We start from the raw sequence: 13,105 nt of genomic DNA on the forward strand, positions 1-13,105 counted from the left end.
CACCTGCCTGCTGCCATTCCTGAGCAAGCTCTGCACTGGTGGCACTCCGATCCCGTAGCTGAATCCTCTTTAGGAGACGATCCTGGCACTTGCTGGACTTTTTTTGGACGCCCTGAAGCCTTCTTTACAAGAATTGAACCTCTTTCCTTGAAGTTCTTGATGATCCTATAAATTGTTGATTGAGGTGCAATCTTAGTAGCCACAATATCCTTGCCTGTGAAGCCATTTTTATGCAATGCAATGATGGCTGCACGCGTTTCTTTCCAGATCACCATGGTTAACAATGGAAGAACAATGATTTCAAGCATCACCCTCCTTTTAACATGTCAAGTCTGCCATTCTAACCCAATCAGCCTGACATAATGATCTCCAGCCTTGTGCTCGTCAACATTCTCACCTGAGTTAACAAGACGATTACTGAAATGATCTCAGCAGGTCCTTTAATGACAGCAATGAAATGCAGTGGAAAGGTTTTTTTGGGATTAAGTTAATTTTCATGGCAAAGAAGGACTATGCAATTCATCTGATCACTCTTCATAACATTCTGGAGTATATGCAAATTGCTATTATAAAAACTTAAGCAGCAATTTTTTCCAATTTCCAATATTTATGTAATTCTCAAAACTTTTGGCCACGACTGTATATGCAAAACTCACCAAAACTTTGTAGGTCTTGTCCCTCATACTGGCCCTTACAAAACCCACAAGCTGACCCTCGGACACGCTACACTCAACTAACGTTACATGACCCTATCTGGAGTGGTTTTCACCTCTTTGAACACTTTTGTTTTCCTCCTTGAAAAAAGCCATCATGGCAGCCAAGTAGATCATGATTGCACTAAGTCTACCGTGCAAAAACGCAACACAGGTTTTTAATTTATTTTATTTTTTTTATTAATGATCTTTAGTCTTCACGGACCTTGGCGCTTTTACTGTCTATGGGTTTAACCAGTTCCACCAATCAGATGCATCACTGTGGGATTGTGGGATTGTTCAGGATTGTGGGTAATGACGTACTTATCCAAGACATCGCGAATAAAAGGCATTTCTCAAAACCAGGAGGTTAGTGCCCCATGAACCGTTTATATGAGCATATACTATCCCTTAGTACAGCCGTAGCTGGTTTTAAGTCTACCATGTATGGTTACGTTTTTATGGCTTATACCCCAACTGTCAATACAGAAATTGTATTGAATTTTTAACTTCCGGCACCGGCTGTGGGCGGGACTGTGATGCTCTATAAACTGTCTCTGATACAGACCGCACAGTGGAGGAATGAACAAGCTCTCAGACCTCTCAGATGAGGATGATTCTGACCGGGCCTCGTTAATCAGTCAACGCGATCATCAGTATGGCAAACCTCTGCAAAAAAAAAAAGAGAGCCAAAGCTATTTTCCGACGGCTGGTTCGTTCTTGGTGTCGTAGAAATGATACTTTAGGACAGCCAATAGGGCGTGATGTTTCCTAGCAGCCGTAGCACTCCAAGTATTGAAGTAGCGTTAGGTGGATAATGGAGATTTTACAGGCGGCCGATGAGTGATTGATTCATTGAATATACAGTTAATGCACCACTTAAAAAAAGTACTCTGTGTTTTTGGCATATCTTAAGTTGTTCCAAATTCCTCACATAAATAGTGGAAAAAAGTAGTCTTATGTCTAAGTTCAAGAATTACGCTATCAGCATGCAGATGACTTCAAAGCTAGCAGGTGTGACATTAAGGCAATAAATCAATAAGTTAGTAAGAAAATTCAAATGCAGTCCATTGTGGGTGTACACCATACATGGTGTACACGTGTCGCTCAGTCTAAGCGTTGAAGCTCAGTTTTTTCGTCCATTAGATGGAGCCACTGTTTCGGTGGGTTGAGGACTGGCGTCTCAATTTATTACTATTTGCATTCTGTGGCAGGTGTTTGTGTAGCAGATTGGAAGTCTGTCAATTTTAAATTAATCTAAATTCCCAGCCACACCAACACAGAGAGAAAGACACAAGAAATACCAAAACAGTATTTTATTATTTCTTTAAAAGTTTTTCTTTTTTTAAAAGGGCAGCATAACCACAATTTCATCCTCAATAACCAGGGGAGACAATAAAAACATGAATTGTCCAATATTCTGTCCCAGGGTGAAACAATACCCAAATCCAGTCAAATCCGGATTTAGCTCCGCGTTTCCCCTGCCACCGGCAAAGAATGTCCGTTTCAGCGAGACCTCCAATAGCTGATTCCAAATCCCGAAAAATCCCGGACCAGAATTTCCGCGGCGCCGATCTGCGTCTGTCAGTGGAGGGATCGTGAAATCAATAGGCAGCCTGCTCGTAGCCCGGCAACTTAAACTAAGATGACTAGAATGACAACTTTCCTTTCCTACTTCAAGTGAGCTCATCAAGAATGCTATAGTGTCTGCTGCTCCGCCGTCAGCTCCTGGATCTATCACTTAGAAGAAATGAACATCTAAGAACGCCTCCCTTAACTCAGATGTTAAAAACACACACGCGCATCAGCGTGGGAAAAAAATAACCACTTCCCTTTAGTTGGAGTTTTGTGAGCATTGACACTGCAGAGTCTGGAATTCGGCACAGGAAATCCAGCCAGCAACAACTCCGAGGGAAAAGAAGATCAGCAAAAGTCCACTTCAGCACACATTTTGTATTATATGACACTCCTCCCCCCCTTAACAGTTGTCGTCCCGACAAAGTCTTAGTGTCCATACATGTCTGGAGGCCTACCCCTATTTTGTCTCTGGGACCTACGCAGGGGTGATCTGTCTCCTGGCTCAGGTCTCACAATAGGGGCTACTGGGTCATCATCCACTGAAACTGCAGGAGGGGCACAGGCTATGGGCACAAAGGTCAGAGGTAACGTCAAAGGCCCAGGATACAAGGCATTCGAAAGATTGGGGTTCAAGGTTTCAGTCTCTGGGGCTTGTTGAGGCTCTTCACGGGGGTTGAAAAGACAAGGCCTTAAGTGATTCCAATGAATTGTCCTGATGGGGCCTTCTTTTCCTTCAGGCTTTATCTGGAAAACTGGCAGGCATGGGCGTAGTTGGTCAATAACCACATAGAGTTGGGGCTGCCAGTGCGGTGCCAACTTCCCTTGTTCTCTACGGCGGAAGTTGCGCAGGAACACCCGTTCTCCGGGCAACAAGGGGAGTTTCTTGGTTTTCTGATCATACCTGGCCTTGTCCCGCATTCTGCTTTCTCTGGTTTTTGCTGCCACCTGTCTGTAGACTCTCTGTAGGGTCTGGTTGTGTTGGTGAACCCAAGCCTCCAATTCTTGTCTTTGGGTCAATGGTGGCGCCCCAACAGCCGTTTCTACTGGCAGGCGAGCGTGTCGGCCAAACATGACAAAGTGTGGGGTCAGTCCAGTGGTCTCATGAGGGGTGTTGTTATAAATCTGCAGGAGAGTCGGCAAATGATCTGGCCACCGCACTTAATCTTCTGGACTCAGTGTTCCTAAAAAAAACAGAACAGTCTTGTTAAACCTTTCACAGGCCCCATTTCCTTGGGGCCTGTAGGGTGTAGTTGGAACTTTGGCACACCCATACAGACTGCACAGCTGTGCCACCATGGTTGACTCAAAGGCTGCTACTTTATCGGAGAGGATTCGTTCTGGACACCCCCATGGCTGGATAAGATAGCGCCAAAGGGCACGTGTCGTAGTGGCTGCTGTCTGGTCTTTTGTGGGGACAGCCCATCCGTACTTAAAGAAAAGGTCAGTTATTACCAAGAGATAAGGATAAGTGTCACCATGCCTGCCCAGAGACAAATAGTCAATTGAAACCGTTTCCAAAGGGTATGATGTAAGAATAGGCACCAAGGGTGCCCTTACCTCTGGTCCTCTTTTCTGTTGAGTGCAAATTGAACATTTGGATGCCCAGTCTTGCAAGTCAGCACCCATCCCGGGCCAAAAGAAGGTTTTTCTCAGCAAGCCCTCGACCTTGGCTATCCCCATATGGCCTGAGGCATTGTGATACTTCTCCCACAACTTATAAGTCTGGTCTTTGGGAACCACGATTTGATAGAGGCTCAACCCTGTATGACGCTCTTGGGCCCTCCGCTTTAACACACCCTCCTGGATGTGCAATCGACTCCATTCCCTTAAGAGGCGTTTCGTTGCAGGTAGGCATGCTTTCCTCTCCTCGGCTCCTGGAAAACAATTTCCAACCACCCAACCCTTCATTTGGGCCACCGTCTGGTCCTTCTCCTGCCAATCCCTCCAATGGTCTTTGGCTTCTGTGCTAGCCTCTGACTCTACCACTACCATCTCCACTTGGGCCTGTCGGTTGGATCCTGTTTCCTGTGGTAACCTGGACAAGACATCAGCATTGCGATTGGAAGCGCCAGGGCGATACTTGAGTTCAAAGTCAAAATTAGCCAGCTGCGCTGCCCACCGCTGTTCTGTGGCCCCCAAGTGTGCCGTATTCAGGTGGACCAGAGGGTTATTATCCGTAAAGGCCAGGAACTTATTGCCCCACAAATAGTCTTTAAATTTTTCGGTGACAGCCCATTTAAGGGCTAAAAACTCCAGTTTAAAAGAACTGTAGTTTTGGTCATTCCTCTCGGTGGGGTTAAGGCTTCTGCTGGCATAAGCTATAACTCTCTCTCTACCATCCTGTAGCTGTGCCAACACAGCCCCCAAACCTCCCAGGCTGGCATCCGTATAAAGATGGAAAGGTTTTGAGAAGTCTGCATATGCCAAGATTGGGGCACTCACCAGGGCAGTCTTCAGAGAATCAAATGCCATCTGGCAATCTGTGGTCCAGTTGGTGGAGGCATTTCCTTTCCTCATACTAGCAGAACCTACTAGGAGAGCATTCAGGGGTGCAGCTATTTTAGAAAAACCTTTTACAAATCTTCTGTAGTACCCCACAAACCCAAGGAATGAGCGTACCTGCTTAATGGTAAAAGGGATGGGCCAGTTCTCAACGACAACTGTCTTTTCAGGATCTGTGGATATTCCCTCACCAGAGATGACATGGCCAAGGTAGGTGACTTTTCTCTGGAACAGGATGCATTTATGGGGCTGCAACTTTAAGCCATGGGCTGCCAGCTTCTCAAAAACCTGCTCCAGGTGACTGATATGGGTGTCAAAGTCTGGGGAGTATACAACAACATCATCCAAGTAGATCAGGAGAGAGTCATGGACCTGCCCACCCAGGCACCGCTGCATTAGGCGTTGAAATGTTGCAGGTGCATTACAGAGGCCAAAGGGCATCCTCTGGAACTCGTACAAGCCCAAGGGTGTGGTGAATGCAGTCTTCTCTCGATCATTCGTGTCCACATCTACTTGCCAATATCCACTGGCCAGGTCAAGGGTAGTATACCAAGCAGCTTGCTTGAGGCTGGTGAGGGATTCTTCTATCCTTGGCAAGGGATAGGCATCTTTGTGGGTTAGGGCATTCAGCTTCCTGTAGTCCACGCAAAAGCGCCAGGATCCATCCTTCTTTTTCACAAGGACAATTGGTGCTGCCCAAGGGCTTGAGCTTTCCCTTATGACATCATTATCCAGCATGTTTTGCAGAAGTTTCCTCAATTCAGGGTAAAGGCTTGGTGGAATTGGCCTGTAGCGCTTCCTGCTGGGTGGTGCAGAACCGGTAGGTATGGAGTGGAGGACTGCACTGGTCTGGCCAAAGTCCTCATCACCTGCTGCAAAGATGTCTCTCCATCACTGTAACAGTGAGTCCATCTTCTGTTGTTGGTCTGTTGTTAAGCCATCACCTTTCAGCAGGTTGACTGGATGCTGGTCTTTTGTGCTGATGTGGTTGGTCTGCACATCCACTTCCACCACACCTGGATCTAAAGTCTTCAAAACAAGGTCCTTTTCCCCTCGAATCTGCCTTGGGTCAACCTGGAAAACGTTAGCAAGGGGGCGGCGTTGAGGTATCAATATGGGGTAGGGATTGAGGTTACGTACCCTTATAGGGAGGCGTCCTTTCACCACAGTAGTAACAGTCCGGGCCACCTGCCACTCGTCATCTCTTTCTGGACTCTGACCCAGCTTTTGCACCATAGAGGTGTGTCCACAGTACCATCTCACTATTCTGAGGCAAATAAACTGGGTCTTGGCGGATTAACCTGGTCACTCCAATCTGTCCATCAGACGATTCAGCCTGTGAAACCTTTTGACAGACAGCAAAAGCACACTCCCATTCCCCCTTTGCTTCACGTGACATAGTTGCACCGAAGACAGTCAGGCCAGGGTGAACTCCCTGAAACAGCTCTTTCCAACAATGTGAAATGACATTCATCCCTAGAATACCCCTTTCAGCACTCAGGCACTCATCCTTTACAATGATAACCCCTTTACCTGGCATGGTAACTCCTCCCACTGAAAAATCCAAGATGGTGTAGCCAGTATATGGGATCTGTAGTCCATTAGCTGCTTTTAGAGAAAGCCAGTGCAGATCTTGTGGCCTTCCCTTCTGCTCTCCGCTCAGCCATTTCTGGAAGAAAGTTTCACTGAACAATGTAACTTGTGAGCCTGTATCAAGCAAGCAGGGCAGTTTCACTCCTGCAACAACAACTTCAACTCCTGGACACGTCCCCACCAGGGATGGTTTGTCAGTTTGGTTTCCCTGGTCCCCCTCCCCAACCACCTGGCTCTCAGTGGTTGGGGCGGTTAGTTTAACTGCCTCCTCCCCTGTTGACAGTACCTCTGAATGTGACCAGCCTTCCCACAGCCTCTGCAGATTGGTTTACCCCGGTCGTCCCATTCCAAAGTCTGGTGACGCCTGGGGGAGGCAGTATAACGGCCTTCCTGAACAGCCCCCCTAGGGGATAAAGGTGGATCTCTATGCACCCAAGTCTGAGGAGAAAGTTGGCGTTTAATCTCGTCAGTTAAGGTTTCTTTAATAACAGAAAGTTGGTCTGTAATTTCTTTTCTAAGTTCAGCTCTTATGGTCTCCCTCCACTTCTCTAAGCTTGGTGCAACCATGGATTGGTTTGTCTGTGGCACAAAGATACGTGAGGCACAGACAGGCTCCATCTTCAACTCAACTTCTAATGCTCTCACTTCACTACACACCTCAGTGAAGGACAATGTAGGTTTTCTACGCACCTGCCTTTGGAGTTCCTGTTGCACCACACCAGGCCTCAAACCCAGGACAAGCTGGTCCCTAATAGTCATTTCATCCTGGGCAGAGCCCGCTGGTTCCTGCTCCCTCCACGTGGAGAATAATTCCCGGAGACGGAGAATGAAAGCAGAAACAGTTTCCTCTTCCTGTTGATGACATTTAAAAAATTGTGCCCGGATCTGGGCTACTGGTGTTACACGCCCATACAGCCTCTTTAACTCACTCAGCAGGTCTACACTTGTTAAGCGTCTTCCTGAATTCAGTAGCCTCATCTCTCTTTTTGCCACCCTCAAGTGCCCCATATATAAAGTCAATTTTCTGTTCCTCATTTAATCCTTGTGCTCTCAGCATAGCCTGTACCTGCCCACTCCATTCAGAAAAACTCATTTTACTTGAGTCACCATTAAACCTTGGAATCCATGGGACCCCCATGAACCAAGGCATCATCATTGCATTTATCACAGGCTGACTAAATGGAGCATTTTCTAGTCTGGCCCCAGTTCCTTGTGACACATTACACCCTGGGCCTTCAGGCTGGCCTTCATTTTCATCTGCCATTCTTCACTGTGTGGTGTGGAAAGGGAACCCTGCCGACTACGCCACTAATGTAGCAGATTGGAAGTCTGTCAATTTTAAATTCTATCTATATTCCCAGCCACACCAACACAGAGAGAAAGATGCAAGAAATACCAAAACAGTATTTTATTATTTCTTTAAAAGTTAGATTTAAAAGGGCAGCATAACCACAATTTCATCCTCAATAACCAGGGGAGACAATAAAAACATGAATTGTCCGATATTCTGTCCCAGGGTGAAACAATACCCAAATCCAGTCAAATCCGGATTTAGCTCCGCGTTTCCCCTGCCACCGGCAAAGAATGTCTGTTTCAGCGAGACCTACAATAGGTGATTCCAAATCCCGAAAAATCCTGGACCAGGATTTCCACGGCGCCGATCTGCGTCTTTCAGTGGAGGGATCGTGAAATCAATAGGCAGCCTGCTCGTAGCCCGGCAACTTAAACTTAGATGACTAGAATGACAACTTTCCTTTCCTACTTCAAGTGAGCTCATCAAGAATGCTATAGTGTCTGCTGCTCCGCCGTCAGCTCCTGGATCTATCACTTAGAAGAAATGGACATCTAAGAACGCCTCCCTTAACTCAGATGTTAAAAACACACACGCGCATCAGCGTGGGAAAAAAATAACCACTTCCCTTTAGTCGGAGTTTTGTGAGCGTTGACACTGCAGAGTCTGGAATTCGGCACAGGAAATCCAGCCAGCAACAACACCGAGGGAAAAGAAGATCAGCAAAAGTCAGACATGGGGACTTGTGACTTGGTTTTTTTATGACTTGTGACTTGACTTGAAAAAAAATAAAATACTTGAGACTTGACTCGGACTTGGAAGTTAAAGACTCGGGACTTGACTTGACTTGAGACAGGATGACTTGAATGACTTGAGTGTTAATCACATTAAGTTTTCAGTTTGAATATAAAATATATAAATTATTTTTTTTAAATAAAATTGATTACTCAGCTGGAGCGCAGGCTGAGAATCGCGTTGTCATGACTGGACCAGGACACTATCATCAGTCATGCTCTCTCTTCCTTACGCAGACCACGCCCACTTAGATCAGATATCACATCACATCAACATCTCAGCTTGAGGGGTACCGAGGGTCATCGCTTTTGTCGTCAATAATTCGCGCCTAAAACGCGTGGAAATCGCTAGTTGCGCCGCTTTCTCCTTGTTTCCAAAGTGCTCGGGCAGTTGCGCCCCTGAGGCGTCGAGCGTGTCTCACCGCGTGCGCGTCGCGACCGCGTTGCTTCCATTGTGAGCGCGCATACCGGTGGCGCATACATGGTGGGATAGGCCACATCGTGCTCGGCTTGCAGACAAGACTCTCGAATCTTATATTTTGCAAGTGCAATACCTTGTAATAGAGGTAATGACTTACGGATGTACTCTGAGAGAGAGATTGTGTGTGGCCCTGTCCCAAATCGCGCACTTCATGTGGACTCTCGGTCTCGTGGACTTGAAATGCGCGTGCTCGCCGAGTCTACGAGTCCGTAGGCCGTCCCATTCAGCATTTTAACGCTCCGAAGTGTGCTCAGCAGCGCCCCCTTTGTACCCTTGAAGCGGTCTTCCGCGAAGCCCGCATAGAAGCAGGCTCCACGCACTTCAACTACCCAGGAATCCTTGCGAAAGACCAATCAGACAACAGATGGGAGGATATTTCGCTCACGGACTGTAAACATGGCTGAGAAGAGAATATTTAAGTGTAAAAGTATCAATGTTTTTTATGACATAGGCGTACATTTTACCAGTTGTTACTTACAGTTATACAAACATTATCGACCAGTTGATATCTCAAACATAATAATAGCGCGTTAAATAATACGATCGCATTATGATTCGTTACATAAATAGAACCGAATGTCATGGCTTTATGAGTCATATAAACGTAGTATGAATATTGAAACCTATACATTTTTCTTAAACTCATTTTAATTTTGTGTTAAAATTTAACATTATGTATTATTATGTACAAATGTATTTATCATTTAAATAACCATGACATCTATTCTAATGCCCAGGTGACACTCGTGCTTCACCTGATGAAGGAAACCCAAACGGATTCTGACTCCAATCACAACCCCAACATTCAGAAACTAATTGACAAAAATCTGAAGTATAATTATGATGAAAAATGAAAAAATGAATTTGAGCTCCAAACCAGACTCCAGTGTTATTCGGCCCTAAACAGAACCACAAAACTGGCAAATTATTTATCACTCAAGCAATTAAAAGAAAGACAAATCCTTTCAAAATATCGACTCAGTGATCATGATTTGGAAATAGAGTTTGGTAGACATAAAAGATCCTGGCTACCGAGAGAAGAGAGGCAAACACTGTGAGCTGAATCAAACAGAGGATGAGAAACACGTCCCAAATACAGCACTACAAGAGAAACATTCTTCCCACAGTTTGAAGTTTTGAATCCTTCATTCTTGTCTCTAAATGACTCGGAGAAACTACTCTATATACTTGGAGAGAATGAGACAGCAGTCACAATAGCTGCTAAATATTTATACACCATACGAAAGGGATAATTTATTATATTCAACTGTTTTATTTGATATTCTTATTTGTATATAATTACTATTATTAATATTAGAAATATTATCTGCTGCTGCTATTTTTATTGTATTGTATTTTATTGTAATCATATTTTATTCTGTATCTAAATGCTAAATTTGGCAATACTGTAACTCAAATGTCATGCCAATAAAGCAACTTGAACTTGAACTTGAGAGAGAGAGAGAGAGAGAGAGAGAGAGAAGAAATGTAAGAAAGTTTAATGTTGTATGTAAACTGTGTTTGAGGGGAAGTCATGGCCTAATGGTTAGAGAGTCGGACTTGCAATCGAAGGGTTGTGAGTTCGAGTCTCGGGCCGGCAGGAATTGTGGGTGTGTGCATGTAAAGTTCTCTCTCCACCTTCAATACCATGACTTAGGTGCCCTTGAGCAAGGCATCGAACCCCCAACTGCTCCCCGGGCGCCGCAGCATAAATGGCTGCCCACTGCTCTGGGTGTGTGTTCACAGTGTGTGTGTGTGTGTGTGTTCACTGCTCTGTGTGTGTGCACTTCGGATGGGTTAAATGCAGAGCACGAATTCTGAGTATGGGTCACCATACTTGGCCGAATGTCATGTCACGTCACGTCGTTTGAGAGAGGGGGGGGGGGGTGTTCAGAGAGGAGTCTGTTGGACGTTTAGCTGTTATTTGTTTTATGGACTCAATGTTGAAAATGTAAAACATTTCTGTTGGCAGAAGTGAAAAATAAATAATTTTATGAAGTTACAATTTTGTTTGATTCCATGATGTATTTTACTGAACATGAGTATTTACAATGCAAATCCAAATTATTTTAATTTACTGTTACTTATATCTTGTCTTTTAACTTTATTAAGATCAGATTCTGCAGGTAAAATTACAATAAAAAGGTGACTTGACTTGGACTTGACTTGACTTACTACAGGACTTGACTTGACTTGACTTGACATAACTTGTGACTTGACTTGACTTGACTTGCCCAAGAAAAAAATACTTGGGACTTACTTAAGACTTGAAGGTTAAGACTTGAGACTTACTTGAGACTTGCACATGTGTGACTTGGTCCCATCTCTGGCAAAAGTCCACTTCAGCACACGGCTCGTTCATCTGTCCAGAGCGTTTTTCCTCTCCGGTAAGAGATCTAGCGTCCTTTTTATTGGGAGTAATCTGATCAGCTGGCAAATTAGATCGCCGATGTGATTTGGGGTTCTACAGGTGTGTCAGTAAGTTTTTGTTGTTGTTGCAGTTTGTGAAGAAGGGAAAACAATACCATCAATGGTCCAGCAAAATCACAGCAAACAAGGAAAACCACAGCAAACAATAAAAATGGATCCACCACAACAATATAATAAATTAATCCACAGCAAACAAATATGAAAATTAAGGCAGAAATTGCTATATCAATCAATAACAATTTCCAAAATAAAATAAGGTTAACCAATCAATCACACTGCTCTACTTGTTTTGTATTATATGACATTTGCATCAAATTAGTCAGCATTTTCATCTAACCAGACCCATGACTTGGTCTCATTCCAGACTATGATGGAAGCAGCTCTCTCTCTTGATCTGATAATTCAATTACAACAAGCCCTGCAAATAGTTACACAATAAAATTGGTTAAATAGATTTAGTCATCCAGCAGTGGAAGGATTTCAGGAAAATAGCCATAGGAAATATGCTAGTCATCAAGGACAAGGCCTTGCTTTGGAAAAAAAAAAGAAAAGATTTGAGACCCTGGACCACAAAACCAGTCCTAAGGAGATTTATACATCATCTGAAAGCTGAATAAATACACTTTCCATCATGTATGGTTTGTTAAGATTTGGCAATATTTGGCAGAGATACAACTTTTTGAAAATCTGGAATCTGAGGGTGAAAAAAAAAATATGTATATTTAGAAAATCTCCTTTAAACAGGCACATAACATGGAGTTAGACTTAATCTGTGAATATATGAGGGAATATTAGAAAAGGAATGTCCAGGATTGAAAAAAAATAATAATAATAATGGAAAGTAGGCAATTATTAAAAAATAAAGGCGCTTGAAAGGTTCTTGACAGCAATGCCATAGAAGAACCATTTTTGGTTCCACACAGAACCATTCAGTCAAAGGTTCTTTAAAGAACCATCTCTTTCCCACCTTTTTGTAATTCAGATGTTAAAGGTTCTTTATGGAACCATTTTGACAAAAGTCTCTTCTATGGCATCAGGAAGCTCCTTTATTTTTAAGAGTGTATTTGTCAAATCCCGGGACGTAGCCACCACATGCAAAAACCTTAATTTTGCATATCCTTAGTGAAAATGGGAAAATTGAGCTATTTGCATAAAACCAAACTGATTCCATTAGCTAGGTCTGCATGTCACCGACACGTTTTTATTCCGCAAATCAGTTCATTTGATCGAGAGCAGACAACTTGATTAATATTTGAGCTCAACATTGAATATTAGCGCAACAGATAAGACATTTATACTCATTTCTAGGCTATAATTTTAATAATATAGGCTATTTCATATTTTGTTTTCACAGATAATATGAATTATGAGACTTTTCATTTATAGCCTACTTAACCTAAACATTTAAAAAAAACGTGAATGATGTTCAGCTATGCGATATAATATCACGATATATTCTTAAAGTTCTTTCAAATGTACTGTGTACTAAATAGAGGATGATGATAGCTTTTTAGAATAGGCTATAATAATAATAATAATAAAGATAAATTCAGTCATGAGGGAACGCTAAATGAAATTTAATGTGTTTTACAAAGTTTTGTGCTGCTGGAAAACTTGACTAAATGTACCGTTAAGAGAAATGATAATATTCCAACTTGTACTGAATTATTAACGGGACTGATTAATATTCTTCAGTCACTGATATGGGCAAAGCTCTGTAATGTGTGTTCGCACATGCTCAGTG

Source organism: Carassius carassius, chromosome 14 (genome assembly GCF_963082965.1).
Source record: "Carassius carassius chromosome 14, fCarCar2.1, whole genome shotgun sequence".
Classification (NCBI taxonomy): domain Eukaryota; kingdom Metazoa; phylum Chordata; class Actinopteri; order Cypriniformes; family Cyprinidae; genus Carassius; species Carassius carassius.